Below are 20,686 nucleotides of genomic sequence, written 5' to 3'. Positions count from 1 at the left end.
CGATTGAGATGATGCAGAACTCAGTTCAGTTTGGGGGTTCTCCTACAAAAGACCCCAACATGCACATCAAGGGATTTCATCGAGATCTGCGACACTTTCAAGTTCAATGGGGTGACTGAAGATGCTATCAAGCTACGACTCTTCCCATTCTCTCTGAGGGTTAAAGCAAAGTGTTGGTTACATTCTCTACCACCAGGGTCTGTCACCAAATGGGAGGATCTTGCTCAAAAGTTTCTCACTAAATTCTTTCCTATGGCGTAGACTGCTGCAATCAGGAATGCTCTTACTCAGATTGCACAACAAACTGGAGAATCTCTGTGTGAGGCTTGGGATTGATATAAGGAGATTCTAAGGAAGTTCCCACACCATGGCATGCCTGATTGGATGATTATAAACTGTTTCTACAGTGGTTTGGGTTTACAGTCTAGACCTATGCTCGATGCAGCATCTGGTGGAGCCTTATGGGCCAAAAGCTATAATGAAGCTTATAAATTGATTGAGCTCATGGTAGCTAATGAATACCAGAATCCTACGCAAAGAATGTTGCAAGGCAAGGTAGCAGGAATTATGGAAGTAGATACAGCTACTGATATAGTTTCTCAACTTCAAGCTTTGACGATGAAAGTGGACTCTTCAAACTTTGTACGGGGGCACATAAAACTGAGCAGTGTGCTATTTCTAGCTGTTAGGAATATGTGTATTAGTTTGATGATAAGTTAAGCAAAACACTTAAGTAGAAATCTAGTGTTTATAGCCTCAACAGATAAGACCATCTTGGCTATCCGTTGAAGGAGTAGCTTTACTTAGCAATAAGTTTAGTATTGTAGCACATTTCACTCTCTGGTTTCAAGCTGTAATGCTTAGATGTTGTTAGGAAATAATCAGTCATGTTGACTACTAATGGATGTACAAATAGGAGGGCTAATTGTAAATATTTCATGCCTTGTAATTTTGTATAAGTGAAGAAGTGTCAACGGATATTGAAGACCTTCAACGGATAAGAAACAAAGCTTCAACGGATGTCTCTAATGCTTCAACGGATAATATCCATCAACGGATAAGTGCTTCAACGGATAAAGACTTCAACTGATAATGCATCAACGGATAAAGCTTCAACGGATAAAGCCTCAACGGATAAAGCATCAACGGATGAAAGCTTCAACGGATGCTTAGTTCATTAGCAGTTGATAGTGACAATTCACAAGCTGACAGAGGCACATGGGTTGATAGAGGCATACTGGAATGTGGAAGCCTCTAGGAGGAATCAAGAAAATGCAGCATTTCCATTCTGATGCAAACAAGGAAGTATTCAAAGATTTACAGATTATCCTATATTGCATTGGATAGAGAAATGAAGAAGAAACATGTGAAGAATCTTTTCAATTGTATTTTACAGTTTGTCTTCACTTGTAAACTTGGTGATATATAAACCAAGTAGCAGCTAGTAATTAGATATGAATTTTCCTGAGCTGTTTAGATATATCAAAAGAGAAAATCATCTAGTTTGTACTAGGAAGCAGCTGTGATTTAATTCTTTGAATCACAGATTTTCTGAAATAACACATCTCTGGTGGAACAACAAATCCACCAGAAAAGTTTTTAAGTTCTTTGTGCTAATTACATTTGTGTTTGAATATATATCTGTCTGCATCAGCTTCAAGCAATTCACACACATTTGATCACTCAAACACTTAGCCTTAGAAACTGCTCAAAACTTGAAAAAGTTTTGAGATTTACATTCAACCCCCCCTTCTGTAAATCTCATTGTTAGTCCATTGGGAATAACAATTGGTATCAGAGCAAGCTCTTAACATACAAAGAGTTTAAAGATCTATTCTGCTAACATCATGAGTGCACAGAAGAATCCTCCTGCTACCATCATGAGTAGGAATGATATTGGTGTAAAGATCCCAGTCCTGGAAAAAGATAATTATCATCACTGGAAAGTGAAGATGCATTTACATCTTCTTTCTCAAGATGAAAGCTACATCAACTGTATTGAAAATGGTCCTCACATCCCTCACAAAGTAGCCACAGCTGCTACTGCAACAGTTGCTGTTGGACAGTCCATTCCCAAGCCAAAAGCAGAATGGACTATTGAAGACATGGAAGAAATCCGCAAGGATAAGAGAGCCATGAACATTTTGTTTAATGGCTTAGATCAAGATATGTTTGACAATGTCATCAATAGCCAAACTGTAAAGAAAGTTTGGGATACTGTACAAATCATCTGTGAAGGTACTGAGCAGGTCAGAGAGAACAAGATGCAGCTTCTTATTCAACAGTATGAATATTTTCACTTTGAAGAAGGTGAATCATTAAATGATACCTTCAATAGGTTTCAGAAACTGTTGAATGGATTGAAGCTGTATGGTAGAGTGTACCAAGTCAAGGATTCCAACTTAAAATTTCTTAGGTCTCTGCCAAAGGAATGGAAGCCCATGAATGTCTCTTTGAGAAATTCTCAAGATTATAAGAACTTCACACTTGAAAGATTATATGGAATTCTGAAGACTTATGAACTTGAAATGGAGCAGGATGAGCTGTTGGAAAAGGGAAAGAGAAAAGGAGGAACAGTTGCTCTTGTAGCTGACAGTGAGAAGATGGAAGCCAGGAATGAGGAGAAGACAATGCCAAGTCTCAAAATTGGCACAAGCAAATCGAAATCAAGCAAGGGTAAAGAGCAAGTTGCTGAGGATGAAGACAATTCCAGTCAGGATGAATCTGATGATATTGAAGAACATTTGGCCTTTCTGTCCAGGAGGTTTGCAAAAATGAAGTTCAGGAAAAACACAAAGTTCACTAAGCCAAACAAAAGCATGGTGGACAAATCAAAGTTCAAATGTTACAACTGTGGCATTAGTGGACACTTTGCAAGTGAGTGTAGGAAGCCAAATTCTGAGAAAAAGAAATTTGAGCAAGTTGATTACAAAAAGAAGTATTTTGATTTGCTCAAACAAAAGGAAAAAGCTTTTCTCACTCAAGATGATTGGGCAGCAGATGGGGTAAATGAAGATGATGATGTGGAATATGTCAACCTAGCCCTGATGGCTAATTCTGATGAAAATGAAACTAGTTCATCAAGCAACCAGGTAATTAATACTGATCTCTCTCAGCTTTCTAAACATGAATGCAATGAAGCCATAAATGATATGACCAATGAATTATATAATTTGCGTGTTTCCCTTAAATCACTAGCAAAAGAAAACACTAGGATCAAGGAGAATAATGTGTTTTTAAGTGATAGGAATGCTGTGTTAGAGGATCAGGTAATTGAGCTTGAAAAGATAAAACTTAAATGCTTGACTGTTGAGAGTGAACTAGCAGAAGCTGTTAAGAAAGTAGAAATTCTTTCTACACAGTTAGAAAGTGAGCAAGAGGTAATCAAGGCCTGGAAAACATCTAGGGATGTTAGTGTTCAGATTGCAAAGGTTCAGGGAATTGAATCATTCTGTGAGGATGCCTGGAAGAAAAACAAAAAGGAGTTAGAATTAATTGATGGATTGTCAACGAATGTGGAATCAACGGATGATGAAAGTTATCCGTTGAAGGAAGAAAAGGAGCATCCGTTGAAGGCTCATCAATTAAAACAGGCAAGTTCTTTTAAAAATAAAAATCTCAATAAAAAGAATGATTCAACTCTCAAGAACTTTGTCAAAGAAGGAGCTAGCACATCCAGAGATGTCAGTAAGGTGAATATAGGACACATGACTTTAGACCAGCTAAAAGATAGGCTTAAGTTGGTTGAGGATAAGAAGGAAACTAAAAGAAAATCTAAAAGAAATGGGAAGGTAGGGATTAATAAACATAACAATTACACACTTGATAGGTATGCTCCTAGAAAAAGCTGTGTGCATTGTAAAAGTGTTAATCACCTATCTGATAATTGCAAATCTGTTAAAAATGCTCCCATGCCTTCAAATCCCTCCATGCCTAACATGTCTATGTCACCTCTGCATGCTATGCCTGTTATGTCTCACCAGAATCCCCATGCACATTTTGCAAACATGCCATATATTAACAATCCTTATTTTACTGCATTTATTATGCCTCAAATGCCATACAATATGCCTATGTGGAATAACATGTTTGCACAACCTATGCCTTATCAAATTCAATCAAATGTGTTAAATGATTCTGTGACTAACCCTACACCTCAACCAACCACATCTGAGACCAAGGTTGACCCAAAGTTACCTAAGTCAAAAGATGCAGGAGGAATGAAGTCTAGGAAAAAGACTAACAAGGCTGGACCCAAGGAAACTTGGGTACCAAAATCAACTTGATTGATTTTGTTGTGTGCAGGGACAAAGAAGGAATCTATGGTACTTGGACAGTGGTTGTTCAAGACACATGACAGGAGATTTCACCCTGCTCACAGAGTTTAAGGAGAGAGCTGGCCCTAGCATAACCTTTGGAGATGACAGCAAAGGATTCACTATGGGATATGGCTTGATTTTAAAAGAAAATGTCATCATTGATGAAGTTGCATTGGTTGATGGTCTCAAACACAATTTATTGAGCATCAGTCAACTATGTGAGAGAGGGAATATTGTTTCCTTCAATTCTGAAGCCTGTATTGTCACAAGTAAAAAGGAAAATAAAGTGGTTCTAACTGGAGTTAGAAAAGGGAATGTGTACTTAGCTGATTTCAACTCTACAGATGCAGAATCCATTACTTGTCTTCTCAGCAAAGCAAGTCCAGTTGAAAGTTGGCTATGGCACAAGAAGCTGTCCCATTTGAATTTCAAGACAATGAATGATCTAGTCAAAAAGGACTTAGTTAGAGGAATTCCTCTAGTGGAATTCACAAGGGATGGACTGTGTGATGCTTGTCAGAAAGGAAAGCAAAAGAAAGTATCATTCAGTAAGAAGCTTGAATCTGCAATTGATGAACCACTACAACTTCTACACATGGATCTTTTGGACCAGTCAATGTATTGTCAATTTCAAGGAAAAGATACTGCCTAGTGATTGTAGATAATTCTCAAAGTTTTCATGGGTTTATTTTCTTGGATCAAAGGATGAAGCTAGTGAAATCATCATCAATCATATCAAGCAAGTCAACAATCATCCTGATTTCAAAGTAAGGAATATTAGGAGTGACAATGGAACTGAGTTCAAGAATTCAACCATGAAGTTGTTCTGTGAAGAAAGTGGGATCATGCATGAGTTCTCAGCTCCAAGAACTCCACAACAAAATGGTGTGGTGGAAAGGAAGAACAGATCACTAATTGAAGCTGCAAGGACAATGCTTGAAGAGTCAAAACTCCCAACTTATTTTTGGGCTGAGGCTGTTAACTGTGCATGTTACACTCAGAATATTTCTCTAATCAATCAGGCAAAATGCATGACTCCCTATCAATTATTCAAGAGAAGAAAACCAACTTTAAACTTTCTACATGTCTTTGGTTGCAAATGCTACATCTTAAGGAATCAATCTGATCACAAAGGGAAGTTTGATGCAAAGGCTGATGAAGGAATATTTGTTGGTTATTCTGCTGGAAAATCATATAGGGTCTACAATCTAAGAACCAACATTGTCATGGAATCTGTACATGTTGTGTTTGATGATAAAAAGATTGATGGACTAACAGATGAGGGACATCATGAAGGACTCAAATTTGACAACATTGAGATATACTGTGATGATAGTGAAGATGAGAATGATAAAGAAGGCATCTCAAGAAGAATTCAGAATCTACCTTTGGATAATGCACAGAATGCTGCATCCGTTGAAAGTCATAATTCAGCTTTCGTTGAAAGAAGCAATGCAGCATCCGTTGAAAGACAAAGTGCATCATCCGTTGAAGTTCATAATGAAGCATCCGTTGATCACAGTCTGTCAACGGATAATCAATTCACTTCATCAGTTGATAGAGCTCCCAATTCCTTTCAAGGATCAGCAACTCAGGGGGAGTTTCAACAAATCAACACTCTATCTCACATCATGACAATACTGAGGCAACCTCATCTAGGGCTAATCTACCACCTCAAAGGAAATGGACCAGGAATCACCCCTTTGAACTGATCATTGGTGATGCTACATCAAAAGTACAAACTAGAAGGGCTACTCAAGATGAATGTCTGTATAGTAGCTTTCTATCACAGGAGGAACCTAAGCGAGTGGAAGAAGCTCTATTGGATCCAGATTGGATTTTAGCAATGCAAGAGGAGCTAAACCAATTTGAGAGGAACAAAGTATGGAAGCTGGTACCCAAGCCAAGGAACAAGAGTTCTATTGACACAAAATGGGTATTCAGAAACAAGATGGATGAAAATGGCATTGTCATAAGGAATAAAGCCAGATTGGTTGCTAAAGGCTATTCTCAACAAGAGGGAATAGATTTTGATGAAACATTTGCTCCAGTTGCCAGACTTGAAGCCATCAGAATCTTTCTAGCCTATGCAGCTAATGCCAATTTCAAAGTCTATCAAATGGATGTCAAGAGTGCATTTCTAAATGGGGAATTGGAGGAAGAAGTTTATGTAAGCCAACCTCCATGTTTTGAAGATTCAAATTTTCCAGACTATGTGTATTATCTGTTGAAAGCACTCTATGGACTAAAGCAAGCACCTAGAGCCTGGTATGAGACTTTGTCAAAGTTCCTTCTAGATAATCACTTCACAAGAGGTACTGTTGACAAAACTCTCTTCTTTAGAAATGTTAATGGTTCTAAGATACTTGTACAAATTTATGTAGATGATATTATATTTGGATCTACAGATGATAAGCTTTGTAAAAAGTTTGCTAAATTAATGCAAAGTAAATATGAAATGAGCATGATGGGAGAGCTAACTTACTTTCTTGGTTTACAAGTTAAACAAGTTAGTGGTGGAATTTTCATTAGTCAAACTAAATATATTTATGATCTTTTAAAGAAGTTTGACTTAATGGATTGTTCACCTGCAAAAACTCCCATGGCCACTGCCACTAAGCTTGAATTAAACAAGGCTGAAAAGTCTGTGGATATTACAAATTATAGAGGCATGGTTGGCTCACTTTTATATTTAACTGCTAGTAGACCTGATATAATGTTTTCTACATGTCTCTGTGCTAGATTTCAAGCTGACCCTAAAGAATCTCACTTAGTGGCTATTAAAGGAATTTTCAGATATCTCAAGGGGACTCCAAATCTAGGAATTTGGTACCCTAGAGAGTCTGGTTTTGATCTAATTGGCTACTCAGATGCAGATTATGCAGGTTGCAAAATAGACAGGAAAAGCACAACAGGCACCTGTCAATTTCTAGGGAACAAGCTTGTATCATGGTTCAGCAAGAAGCAGAATTCTGTTTCCACATCAACAGCTGAAGCTGAGTACATTGCTGCTTGTAGTTGATGTGCAGAGATACTATGGATGAGGAATCAACTATTTAACTATGGTCTGACTGTTGACAAAATTCCAATATTCTGTGACAACACAAGTGTCATTGCCATTACTGAAAATCCAGTGCAGCACTCAAGAACCAAGCACATTGATATCAAGTACCACTTCATTAGGGAACATGTGATGAAAGGTATAGTGGAACTTCATTTTGTTCCAAGTGAAAAGCAGATTGCAGACATATTTACCAAGCCACTTGATGAATCAACATTCACAAGATTAGTAAGTGAGTTAGGTATGCTTAATTATTCATAATCTATGTCATCTATATAATCTGTCTTGAAGCCTGAAATGAATTTGCTGCAAGAACAAAGCTGGCTTTAATTAAGACTTATCCTATTAACGGATATTCTCTATCCGTTGAAAGCCAAAATTGTTCTATCAACGGATGTTCATTATCCGTTGAAAGACAAATACATTTCTGGTAATTTTATCCTTCAACGGATAAAATGGTGCTGTTCATCAACGGATAACTATTTCCCTTATCCGTTGAAGTGTCACGTCAGTTACTATAAGTGAGTCACAGCCGTTGATTCTTTTACTCAACCGTTGATACAGATATACAGTGTTGTATGTATTTATATTTAAGGTAGTTTTCTGAATTTCTACAGTTTTATTTATTCTTGAACGGCTGTAACTTACTTAAAAGTATCATTTAATCATTTTATTTACGTTTTAATTCAAAAAAGTATAAAAGCTCAATTGAACTCTTATTCTCACTTTACGCTTTCTTGCAATTCTTATTCTCTTTCTCTCTAAATTCTCAAGTTTTTCTCTACAACCTCTACTCACAACAATGGCACCAGTAGTCAAAATTATGTCTCAAACAGGATTTGTTTATGAAAACAATAATTTCATAGCCTTGGTTGAAAAGAATGAAGCCCATTCTGATTATCACAAGATGATGGACTTCATCAAAAACTGCAAACTAAGCTATGCAATGCTGGAAGCCCCAACCATCTACTATGAAGTGATTGAGGAGATTTGGACAACTGCAGAGTTCAACTCCACAGATATGACTATTGCCTTCTCTCTCAAAGGTAAGGACTATTGCATTAATTGTGATGATATACAATCTTGCTTTAAGTTGCCTGAGAATAATGCCATGACACCACACACTGATAAAGATGTCTCTGCTATGCTAGATTCCATAGGCTATGCTTTTGATTCTGCTAGTTTAGGTAGTATTAGAAGGAAAGGCCTTAGGAAAGAATGGAGTTTTCTTGGAGATGCCTTTATTAAGGTTTTCTCTAGGAAGATTAGCAATTTTGATGCTATCACTTCATCTCTTGTTAATATGCTCTATATGCTAGTTTCTGATAGGTACTTTAATTTTAGCAACTGTGTTATGCTAGAATTAGGTTCCAGATTAGGTAACAAAGCTAATAGACCACATAACATCTACTATGCTAGATTCTTTATGTTATTGGCTAACCATGTTGCTGAAGGTTTGGTTATATCCAATGAGAATAATAAACTCAAATGATGGGCACAAGAGAAAAGGGTCCTTGCAGACCTTTTGAGAATGAACCTCAACAGCCAGGTGCCATTGGTATACTTGCCAATCATGAATGTACCACAGGTAAGTGAGGTAAATACTTCTATAACTCCTACTTTTTCCAACCCCAATATTTCTTTGCCTTCTAGTGTGGCTATGGAACCTGTGTCTTTGTCCAAACAGGCTCCTACCAAAGCCACCAAATCTAAAGTTTCCAAAGTCAAGTCAAAGAAACCTACCTCTGTTGTTTCTCAAAAGACAACAGTTGTAACAACTACCATAAACCCTGAAGGGAGTGAACAGGGTGTGAGTGGTGAGGGGAGGAGTGAACATCAAAAAGCCCCCCAGGATAAGGTGGGAGAGGTGAGTGGTACCCAAACCAGCCAAGCCACAGTCTCTCAAAAGACTGTGGTGGTTCAAAAGGAGTCCAACACATCCCTAGTTGCATCCTCCCAAAAGGTTGTAACTATTGAAAATAGTCCCCAACCAGGGATATAGAACAAAAGAGGGAGGGACACTGAAGCCACACATTCACCATTTAAAGCCTTTTCAAGGAAGAAGAAGGCCAAGACCCTAGTTTCCACACAAGGGACACACACAACACAGATACATCCACCTGTATCTGTGCCTTCTCAAATTCAGCTTGATGTGATTCCAGTAAATGTGGAATCAGAGCCCCATTCTCTCAATATAGAAACACACCATTCATCAAACTCTCTAACACCCTCTCTGGATGTGGATATGATATTCACATCAATTCCTGATTCTCCCTCATTAAAACTCAGGGAGGAGCCCCACTCAAAACCTGGTGATCATCATCTTTTAGATGATTTGTTGGATCATCAGCCAATTCTTTCAGATGTAGTTGCAGAATCTGTGTCACCACACTTACAATCAATCCACACAGATTCAACAATTATGTCACTTTCTATATCTACATATTTTCCTTCTTCAACGGATATCTCTCATCCGTTGACAGGTGGTTGTTCTTCAATGGATAAGCTTAACAGCAGTTATCCGTTGATACCATCAGTTTCCACTTCAACGGATATTCCCTATCCGTTGATGGTCTCTACACACTTAACAGAAACAATTCCAACTGTAGAGGACATGGCAACTGTACAATCACTTTTAGGTTTGAGGGAAGGGAGTGATCTTTTGAGTGAGAGGCTGGGTTGCTCCCAGGCAAAAGGAGAGGTTGAGAGTCACCATATGAATGCTATTTCTTCCAGCATGGCAAAAGTGAGTGAGAGGAGTACTACCTTAGAAGGTGAGGGTGAGGGTGTGAGGGTGTGTGTGAGCCAATGGGAGCCCCTGATGCAAGAACAGAGAGAAATTGAGAGAAAGGCAGGTACAGAAGCTATAAGGGTGGACCGGCCATTGCTAGTGAGTTAATGAAAGTGGATGATGCAGAAAAGGAAAGACAATTTCAGCAACATTACAAAGCTGTCATTGATAACATTTCCTTGGATGCTGACACTTTTACTCACCCTGTTTCAGCCTATCAATTATTGGCTGCACAGGGCAATGTGGAGGCAGAACAGACACTACACATTGTACACACTTCAGAATCTCTTCTCAGAGACAAAGCTGCTGTCAACAGGCTGCCCTCTCAAGCTGGTGAGCCATCTGAAGAATTTGGAGTAAATTCTAATGATGATGACTCTAATTCTTTGAATGAGAGCATGAACTTAGGGGGAGTAGCAGGCCCAATTTCTATTCCTGATCTTCCTGATCCCAAATTCTCAATAGCCAAGAGGGAAGAAACCAAAAGGTTGAAGGAAGAAGCCAAACAGCTAAAGGTTGACAAAAGAGCACAAGCAAAGCTTAAAAAATAGCTAAAGTCAAGTCAGGCTGAAGAATAGAAAGAAATTGAAGACAAAGGTGAAGATGAAGCTATGGGGGACATGGTTGGTACTGAGATGGAGGAAAGAAGTAAGGAAGAATAGCAGAAAGGGAAAAGAAAGAAGGTCAATGCAAAGAGAAAGACGGTAGATAAGACTGAAGAAACCCAATCAATATCCAAACCACTACCCTCTATTCTTGAACCCATTGTACCTGACCCCTTCATGAATATTCATGGTGAAATAATCATTCCCAAGGAGGAACCAATTGATTGGGACACCATCAAATTGCCCACATTCCTAACCTCTTCTCCACCATCAAAGAAGCAGAAAAGAAGAATCAAATCAACACCCTCTAAAGCCTCAATCAAATTCACACAGAAGCCTAAGCCTAAACCTCAAACCTCTAAAGATGATTATGTTCACATCTGTGACATAAAAGAATTTTCAGACATTGAACTCTATCTGGATGAGCTGGAGGAAGTAAGGGGAATAGCTGCCTACAGACAGCTACCAGAAAGACTAGTGTTCAAATACAAAGGAGCTGGGGAAAGAACATGGCCTCTTCACAGAATTCTGAATGAAGGCTACTCTACCTTGATTAGAGTCTACTCAGCCATACAAAGGGATTCTGGCTTTACCAGGACTGCCAAGACTGAGATTCTCAACAAGATTGCCAACATAAGGAAAGCTTGGAGGGAGCCCAATGCTTTGCCTAGAACTTTACTCATTCAAGAAAGAGGAATTATAATTCACAAATCACCTCATTGGTTGATGGAGTTCAGAGACAACAAATGAGTCAGAAGATTTTTCAGAATTGAAGATCAGCTAAAGATTGCCAGTAATGAAACTCTCAAGGATATGCAATCTAAGTTAGATATCAATGATGAAGATGAAGCTGAATTCTACAGACAACTTCAACTTCAAATAGAGGAGAATGACAGGAGGCTAGGAAAGAAAACCAGGGATCAAAGGAAAAGAAAGTAATTAGCTCAGGCTAAAGGAGCACCCTTGGAAACAATGTAATTCTTCAATTCCATCTCAGCATATACATTTTTGTAGCACTTTTGAATTTCTGCTTTATTACAGTTTATATATTTGTTAAGTGTTTTGTTATCATCAAGCTAAACCCAAATTTATGCCTACAGTTCTAGTAGACATAAATAGGGGGAGATTGTTAGGAATATGTGTATTAGTTTGATGATAAGTTAAGCAAAACACTTAAGTAGAAATCTAGTGTTTGTAGCCTCAACGGATAAGACCATCTTGGCTATCCGTTGAAGGAGTAGCTTTACTTAGCAATAAGTTTAGCATTGTAGCATATTTCACTCTCTGGTTTCAAGCTGTAATTCTTAGATGTTGTTAGGAAATAATCAGTCATGTTGACTACTAATGGATGTACAAATAGGAGGGCTAATTGTAAATATTTCATGCCTTGTAATTTTGTATAAGTGAAGAAGTGTCAACGGATATTGAAGACCTTCAACGGATAAGAAACAAAGCTTCAACGGATGTCTCTAATGCTTCAACGGATAATATCCATCAACGGATAAGTGCTTCAATGGATAAAGACTTCAACTGATAATGCATCAACGGATAAAGCTTCAATGGATAAAGCCTCAACGGATAAAGCATCAACAGATGAAAGCTTCAACGGATCCTTAGTTTATTAGCAGTTGATAGTGACAATTCACAAGCTGACAGAGGCACATGGGTTGATAGAGGCATACTGGAATGTGGAAGCCTCTAGGAGGAATCAAGAAAATGCAGCATTTCCATTCTGATGCAAACAAGGAAGTATTCAAAGATTTACAGATTATCCTAGATTGCATTGGATAGAGAAATGAAGAAGAAACATGTGAAGAATCTTTTCAATTGTATTTTACAGTTTGTCTTCACTTGTAAACTTGGTGATATATAAACCAAGTAGCAGCTAGTAATTAGATATGAATTTTCCTGAGCTGTTTAGAAATATCAAAAGAGAAAATCATCTAGTTTGTACTAGGAAGCAGCTGTGATTTAATTCTTTGAATCACAGATTTTCTGAAATAACACATCTCTGGTGGAACAACAAATCCACCAGAAAAGTTTTTAAGTTCTTTGTGCTCATTACATTTGTGTTTGAATATATATTTGTCTGCATCAGCTTCAAGCAATTCACACACATTTGATCACTCAAACACTTAGCCTTAGAAACTGCTCAAAACTTGAAAAAGTTTTGAGATTTACATTCAACCCCCCTTCTGTAAATCTCATTGTTAGTCCACTGGGAATAACACTAGCGAATCAGCACAATTTGTGAGCAACTTTCATAGATCACAGCAACAAGCTCCAGCCACTTACCATCCCAATAACCGCAATCATCCTAACTTCAGCTGGAGCAACAATCAGAATGTGGTACAACAACCTCTTTCAGCCATACACAGCAAGGCAGTATAACCCTCCTGGTTTTCAATAAACGCAATATGCCCCTAGGCAACAACTTCAACTCCAGCAGTTACCGCAAGCTAATGAAAAATATGAATTGGAGGAGTTGAGGCTCATGTGCAAGAGCCAAGCTGTTTCTATCAAGACCTTGGAGAATCAGATTGGGCAAATTGCTAATGCATTACTGATTCGTCAACCTGGCACACTTCCAAGAGATACTGAAGTGCCAGGCAAGAAGGAAGCTAAGGAGCATGTTAAGGCAATTACATTGAGGTTTGGTAAGGTTGCAAATCCTGAAAAAGCTAAGACTCCAGAATCTGAAGTTGAGGCTGAAGAAGAAGAAGTGCAGAAGGAAGCAGAAGTGGAACCAATGAAGACTACTGTGGAGCACACTCCTCCTGAGGGTAATACATGGGAGAAATAGATCTATCCTCCACCTCCTTTTCCTAAGAGGATGAAAAAGAAAAAGCTGGATAAGCAGTTTGAGAAGTTTCTGGAGGTGTTCAAGAAACTTCACATCAACATACCTTTCGCTAAAGCTCTTGAACAAATGCCTAGTTATGCAAAGTTTATGAAAGCTATTCTCTCTCGGAAGGTGAAGCTTGATGACTTAGAGACTGTTGCTCTCATGGAGGAATGCAGTGTTGTGCTGCAACAGAAGTTGCCTCTGAAGCTTAAAGATCCTGGAAACTTCACTATTTCATGCACCATTGGAAAGGTGTCATTTGATAAATGCTTATGTGACTTGGGAGCTAGCATCAATCTGATGTCTTTGTCAATCTTCAAGAAGTTGGACTTACCGGACCAAAAGGCTACTTGTATGACTTTGCAGTTGGCCGATCGTTCTATTACTTATCCATGAGGCATTGTTGAGGATGTTTTGGTCAAGGTGGATAAACTCATATTTCTTCCTGATTTTGAAATTCTTGATTTTGAGGAGGATAAGAAGATTCTCATAATCTTGGGAAGACCTTTCTTGGCGAGTGGCCGAACCTTGATTGATGTGCAGAAAGGTGAGCTCACCATGCGAGTGTTGGATTAGGATGTAACTTTTAATATGTTCAATGTGATGAAGTTCCCTACATAAAATGAGGGGTGCTTAACGGTGGAGTTGGTTGATTTTGTGGTTACTTCAGAACTTGATCAATTGCTAAGGTCTGATGCCTTAGAAAAGGCCTGGTTGAGAAATTTCGATAGTGAAGATGATGAAGGGGATTAGCAGTTACAAATTCTGAATGCTTCTCCCTGGAAGAGGAAGATGGATATGCCTTTTAAATCTCTTGGAATGGAGGAGCTGAACAAATCTCCTAAGCGCCTCAAGCCATCTATTGAGGAAGCTCCTACACTTGAGCTTAAACCTTTACCTGAACACTTAAGGTATGCTTTTTTAGGTGATGCATCGACTTTGCCTGTTATTATTGCATCTGACCTTTCAGGTAGTGATGAGGAAAAACTCTTGAGAATTCTGAGAGAATTCAAATCGGCAATTGGATGGACGATAGCAGATATCAAGGGAATCAGTCCTTCTTATTGTATGCATAAAATTCTGCTAGAGGAAGGTAGCAAGCCTACTGTTGAACAAAAAAGAAGGCTAAATCCTATCATAAAGGAAGTCATGAAGAAGGAAATTCTTAAGTGGCTGGATGCAGGGATCATCTATCCCATTTCTGACAGTTCTTGGGTGAGTCCAGTTCAGTGCATACCAAAGAAAGGAGGTATCACAGTCATTGCTAATGAGAAGAATGAGCTCATTCCTACTCGAACAGTCACGGGGTGGAGATTTTGCTTGGATTACAGGAAGCTGAACAAGGCCACGAGAAAAGATCACTTCCCTCTGCCGTTTATTGATCAGATGCTTGACATATTGGCTGGGAATGAGTACTACTATCTTCTGGATGGCTATTCGGGTTATAATCAAATTTGCATTGCTCCAGAAGATCAGGAGAAGACTACTTTCACTTGTCCATTTGGTACTTTCGCCTTTAGAAGGGTTTCTTTTGGTTTATGTGGAGCACCGACCATATTTCAGAGATGCATGATGGCTATCTTCTCTGACATGATTGGTCAGAATGTGGAGGTGTTCATGGACGATTTCTTTATGTTTGGAGATTTATTTGATGAGTGATTGCAGAATCTAGGCGACGTTCTCAAGAGGTGTGTTGAGACCAATCTGGTTCTCAATTGGGAGAAATGTCACTTTATGGTGCGACGGGGCATTATTCTTGGACACAAGGTCTCTAGTAAGGGTCTTGAGGTGGACAAAGCTAAAGTGAGGGTCATCGAAAATCTTCCCCCACCAATTTCTGTTAAGGGAGTTTGCAGTTTTCTTAGTCATGCGGGCTTCTACTGGCGGTTCATCAAGGACTTCTCACAAATTTCTAAACCTTTATGCAATCTTCTAGAGAAAGATATTCCGTTCAAATTTGATGACAAGTGCCTAGATGCTTTTGAGTTCTTGAAGAAGAGTTTAATAACGACACCTGTCATAACTGTACATGATAGGTCTAAACCGTTTGAAATAATGTGCGATGCAAGTGACTATGCTTTTCATGTGGTCTACTATGCTAGTAAGACCCTAAATGGTGCTCAACTGAATTATACTACTACGGGGAAAGAACTTTTGGCTATTATCTACGGTTTTGAGAACTTTCGATCTTATCTGCTTGGGACGAAGGTGACAATTTTCACTGATCATGTTGCAATTCGATATCTCATCTCGAAGAAGGACTCGAAGCCTAGATTGATTAGATGGGTTCTTTTAATTTAGGAATTTGAGTTAGAGATTAAGGACAGAAAAGATATTGAGAATCAAGTCGTTGATCATATCTCTCGTTTAGAGGATCCAAATGCAACTTCATTGGATAAGACATTAATAAATGAGTCGTTTCCCGATGAGTAGTTGTTTGGAGTGCAAGAGGAAGAACCATAGTTTGCAGACATTGTGAACTACCTTGTGAGTAATATCATGCCTCCCGACTTGTCGTACGCTCAAAAGAAGAAGTTTCTTCATGAGGTGATGTGGGATGAGCCATATTTGTTTAGGCAATGACCTGACCAAATCATCAGGAGATGTATTCCGTACAGCGAAACGGGGGGGGGGGATCTTGCGAGAATGTCATTCAACTGTTTATGGAGGCCACTACGGTGAAGAGACGACAACAGCTCGTGTCCTTCAACCGGGATTCTTCTGGCCTACATTGTTTAAGGATGTACATCACTTTGTTTTGAAGTGTGATCGATGCTAGCGTATGGGTAATATGTCCAATAGGGATGAGATGCCTCTTAATGTGTTTTTCAAGGTTGAAGTCTTCGATGTGTGGGGAATAGACTTCATGGGGCCATTTGTCTCATCTTGCAATAATCATTATATCTTGTTGGCGGTCGATTATGTGTCGAAATGGGTGTAAGTCAAGGTGTTTCCAACTAATGATGTGAAGGTAGTGCTTAATTTTCTTCATAAGCAGATATTCATAAGATTTGGAACTCCAAGAGTCATAATCAGCGATGAGGGGTCGTATTTTTGTAATCACAAGTTCGCTTCTATGATGTTAAGGTATAATGTGAATCATCGCATTGATACGGCTTATCATCCTCAGACGAATGGTTAAGCTGAGGTATCTAACAGAGAGATCAGACGCATTTTAGAGAAAGTTGTGTTTATCGAGGAAAGATTGGTCTTTGAAGGTTGATGAAGCTATTTGGGTGTACAGAACAGCATACAAGACGCCATTGGGAATGTCTCCGTTTCAGTTGGTTTATGGTAGGGGTGTCATTTTCCGGTGGAGCTCGAGCATAAAGTGTATTGGGCTTTGAAGAAGTTGAATCTTGATTTGGATGCAGCTGGAAATAAGAGGATGCTTCAATTGAATGAACTCGATGAGTTTTGGCTTCAAGCGTATGAAAACAACAAAATGTATAAGGAAAAAGTCAAGAGGTGGCACGATAGGGGTCTAGTGCTCAAATCATTTGTGCCGGGACAACAAGTTCATTTGTTTAACTCTCGTCTCCGACTTTTTCCTGGAAAGTTGAAGTCAAGGTGATCAGGGCCGTTTGTTGTCAAAATTGTGTTTCCACATGGAGCGGTGGAGATTTTTGAGAATGATCCGGGCCAAGCATTCAAGGTAAATAGTCAGAGGTTGAAGCATTACTATGGTGACATGACAAACTGCGAGGTAGTTAGTGCCATTTTATTGTCCATTTGATCTCGCATTTCTACGACAATCTAACGACATAAAGCAAGTGCTTCTTGGGAGTCAACCCAAGTTTGTTGTACATTAGTAGTTAGAGGAAGAAGAAAGAAAGGAGAAAAGCACAAAAAAATCAAAAAAAAAATCAGGGCCAACTACAGTACTACGGCGCGCCCGCGCTGAGGAAGCGGGGTGGCCACACCACTTTTCCAAAAACAGAGCTCGCCCGTGTTGCCTAGCGGGGTGGCCGCACTGAAAAGGCAGAAGCACGGCGCGCCCGCGCGGAGGTAGCGTGCGGCAACGCTGCCCCCTGAATTCGAAAAAAAATATTAAAGCTGGGAAAAGATAAAATCGGCGACTTATTCCAAAAATCAATTTCTACCCGAATTTTACTCTTCCACATCCTAAATTTCCCTCTCCAAATCAAACCCATTATTCCCACTATTCCCATAATCAATTCCCACTTCTATTCCATATCTAATTCTCTTCCAACCTCCTATATATACACACACTTATACCCAAACTTCTCTATCACTTCTCAAATTCTCAAACACAATTCTCTCTCAAACATTTATCTTTTATTCTCTCTTATTCAATCCCAATGGCACCCAAAAGACAGCGAACTCAAGTAAGCAGCAACACCACTGATTCTTCAAGTGCAGGTGGTGTAAGGCCAAGGTTTTCAACTCCCGAGGCTGAAGTGGAGTATACGAGGCTTATCTCGAAGCCTATAGCCAAGATGCGTGGTTTTCTGCCATCAGGGAAAGATGGTAAGTTGTTGGAGATGATCTTGGAGATGGGCTGAGTTGCTTTTTGCGAGGCACCCGCTGCTGTGCCCATGAGTGTGGTTCATGATTTTTATGCTAATGCAAAGACGGAGAAGAATGGTTTCACTGTGGTTAGGGGGATGACTGTGGAGTACAGTGCTGAGGCAATAAGGAGGGTGATTGAGCAGTCCGCGAGGAAGCCCGGTCAGGATATTTGGAATGAGAAGGCTCCGGAGGAGTTTGATTTGGATTTGATAATTGCTACTCTGTGTGTGCCTGAGACTCACTGGAAGTTCAAGAGGGGCACAACTAATTATTCCACGTTCCCTGCTTCGTACATGAACAGGTTTGCACGTGCATGGAATTCTTTTATTTGTGCTAACATCATGCCATCTTCTCATGTGCATGATATCACTGTGGAGCGTGCACGCTTGTTTTGGGGTATTCTGCAGGGGGACTGTGGACCTTGGTATGGTTATTCACCAAGAGATTCTGAGATTTTTGCGAGGGAGTACTACGGGTTCTATACCCTATGTGTCCATTATGACGAAGCTGTGTATGGCAGTGGGTGTTTATTGGCCAGCACACGAGTAGCTCCAGATTCTAAGTGCTCCGATTGACAGCACCACTTTATTGACGATGCAAGAGTAAGATGGAGGCAAGCCTGATTAGAAGGGACTTGGGTATTCTTTTGACCATCTTCCTGGTGGGAGGTCAGCTGCTGGGGCAGCTCAGACGAGCAGAACAGCTTGGAGATATCAGTTGGGTGAAGAGGCTAGTCCATCACAATAGGAGTAGAGGGAAGCAGGAACAGATGTTGGAGTTGGTATGAGCATGGCGCAGTATAGGTGTTTAGCGAGGAGGATGGATGCGATGCATGACATCCATAGTCGGTTTGTACGTGATCTCACCCAGGCACTAGGGACTGCTTTCAGAGCCACATGTGTTGACATCTAGTGGCCAGTATTTGGTGAGGACTCCGTATATCCACCCCCAGACATGCCTGACACTCCACCCGTTGGGGGTAAGGATCCTGATTCAGATTAGGTATGCCTGATTCCTTGCTATTACCTTCACTGAGGACAATGAAAATTTTAAGTTTGGGGGTAGTAGTTGAAGAAATATATTTTGTGCGAGTCACATATAGTTTGCATATTTCATGATAGTTTAACGCATATAGTTGCATATTTTCCATGTAGTAGTTTTTTTTTGTAGTTTTTTATGATAGTTTGTTCATATAGTTTCATGCATTTGCATAATAAAATGATCCCGTAGATGATTTGTCCGATTAATTTTTGATATTGATGTTACTATAGTGATGTCATATTTAGTGATGTTAAGTCTTGTCGAGTTGATTTGCATGCTAGAGACAATTGTATTTCACTAAGTCTTATAGGTTGCTTGAGGGCTAGATCATGGTCATGGTTTATTTGTTTGTCAAGGTTTAATCGCTTGTTTATATTTAGAATTTAGGATATTCTCTTAATAATAAATAGCATGGATATTTAAAAATTGAAGAAAATTGGATTTCATTGCTAGTTGTTGTGGCTAGGTGTCAAATGGCTAGTAGCCAGCTCATTTTATATGAGTAGTCTAGGGTTGAGCGAGATGGAGCGAAACGCACTCGTTCAGAAATTTGTGAAAAAAGAAAAAAAAGAAAAAAAAAGAAAAAGAAAAAAATAAGTGTTATGTATAATTGATCAAGAGTGAGCTCTTTAGTACTCAATTTATTAAGTTCTTAGGGGACTTTGTGCCTAGTGACCCAAGGCTTTTATAGTCTGGGATCCGCTAACCTAACGCTCGCTACATGGGTACTATTGTATAAGTCTTTTGTAGATCTCACTCATTGCACGGTTAAATAAGCATATTCATGTTGTTTTGTTGTGAATAAAAAGCATAAATCTATATAAAACTCCAATATAAGAATTGAAGTGTTTTAAGTTATTTTGAGTCTAGCTTTTTTTTTATTTATAACCTTTCGATTGATTTGATGAGTAGTGAGTCATGATTATTGATCTAGTTGCGATGGTATATCTGTAAGCATTTGCACACACGCACGTCTCTGGTTTGTAGGTTGATTTGTGGGGTTTCATTGATCTTTATGCGAATAACTGCATTTGTTAAGATGTTGCTTGTTGATTGGTTAGTTATTCTATGGGGATCGTTGCATTCATATAGTTGCATTCATGCATTTTTATTTCTTGTTCTTTGAGTCTGTTTATGATTGAGGTCAAGCAACGATTCAAGTTTGGGGGTATATTGAGTGGCATTTATGACACTTTATATAGATCCATAAAGCTCTGAATTGGTGTATTTGTACTCAAGTTGTTGGTGTTTAATGTATTTTCTAGTGTTTTTGTATTTCAGGCATTAATTCGGAATTCTGGTGAATTAGCATTGATTTGATGCTAATATGGTGTTAGGATGGTGTCCAAGGAATAAAGGCTCGTGAAGACCAACTCATTGCAGTAAAAAAAGAAGGCAATTTCAGTTTTTCCAGAAGACCGGCACACCCGCGCTGTGCTAGCACGCGGCCACGCCAGAGAAACAGAATGTCAGCGCGCCCGCGCTGTAATA

At 39.2% G+C, this 20,686-nt stretch overlaps 1 non-coding gene across 1 annotated transcript; it reads right to left on the bottom strand.

The window, feature by feature from the left end:
* Positions 1-267: 267 nt before the first annotated feature.
* LOC141716483 (small nucleolar RNA R71) lies at positions 268-374 on the bottom strand. The gene has a single exon (XR_012573191.1). It is a non-coding gene; the product is annotated as a small nucleolar RNA R71 (small nucleolar RNA).
* Positions 375-20,686: the final 20,312 nt, after the last annotated feature.

Source organism: Apium graveolens, chromosome 3 (assembly GCF_009905375.1).
Source record: "Apium graveolens cultivar Ventura chromosome 3, ASM990537v1, whole genome shotgun sequence".
Taxonomy (NCBI): Eukaryota; Viridiplantae; Streptophyta; class Magnoliopsida; order Apiales; family Apiaceae; genus Apium; species Apium graveolens.
Note: the sequence above shows the minus strand (reverse complement) of the source record. Positions and strands in the feature narration are given on the sequence as shown.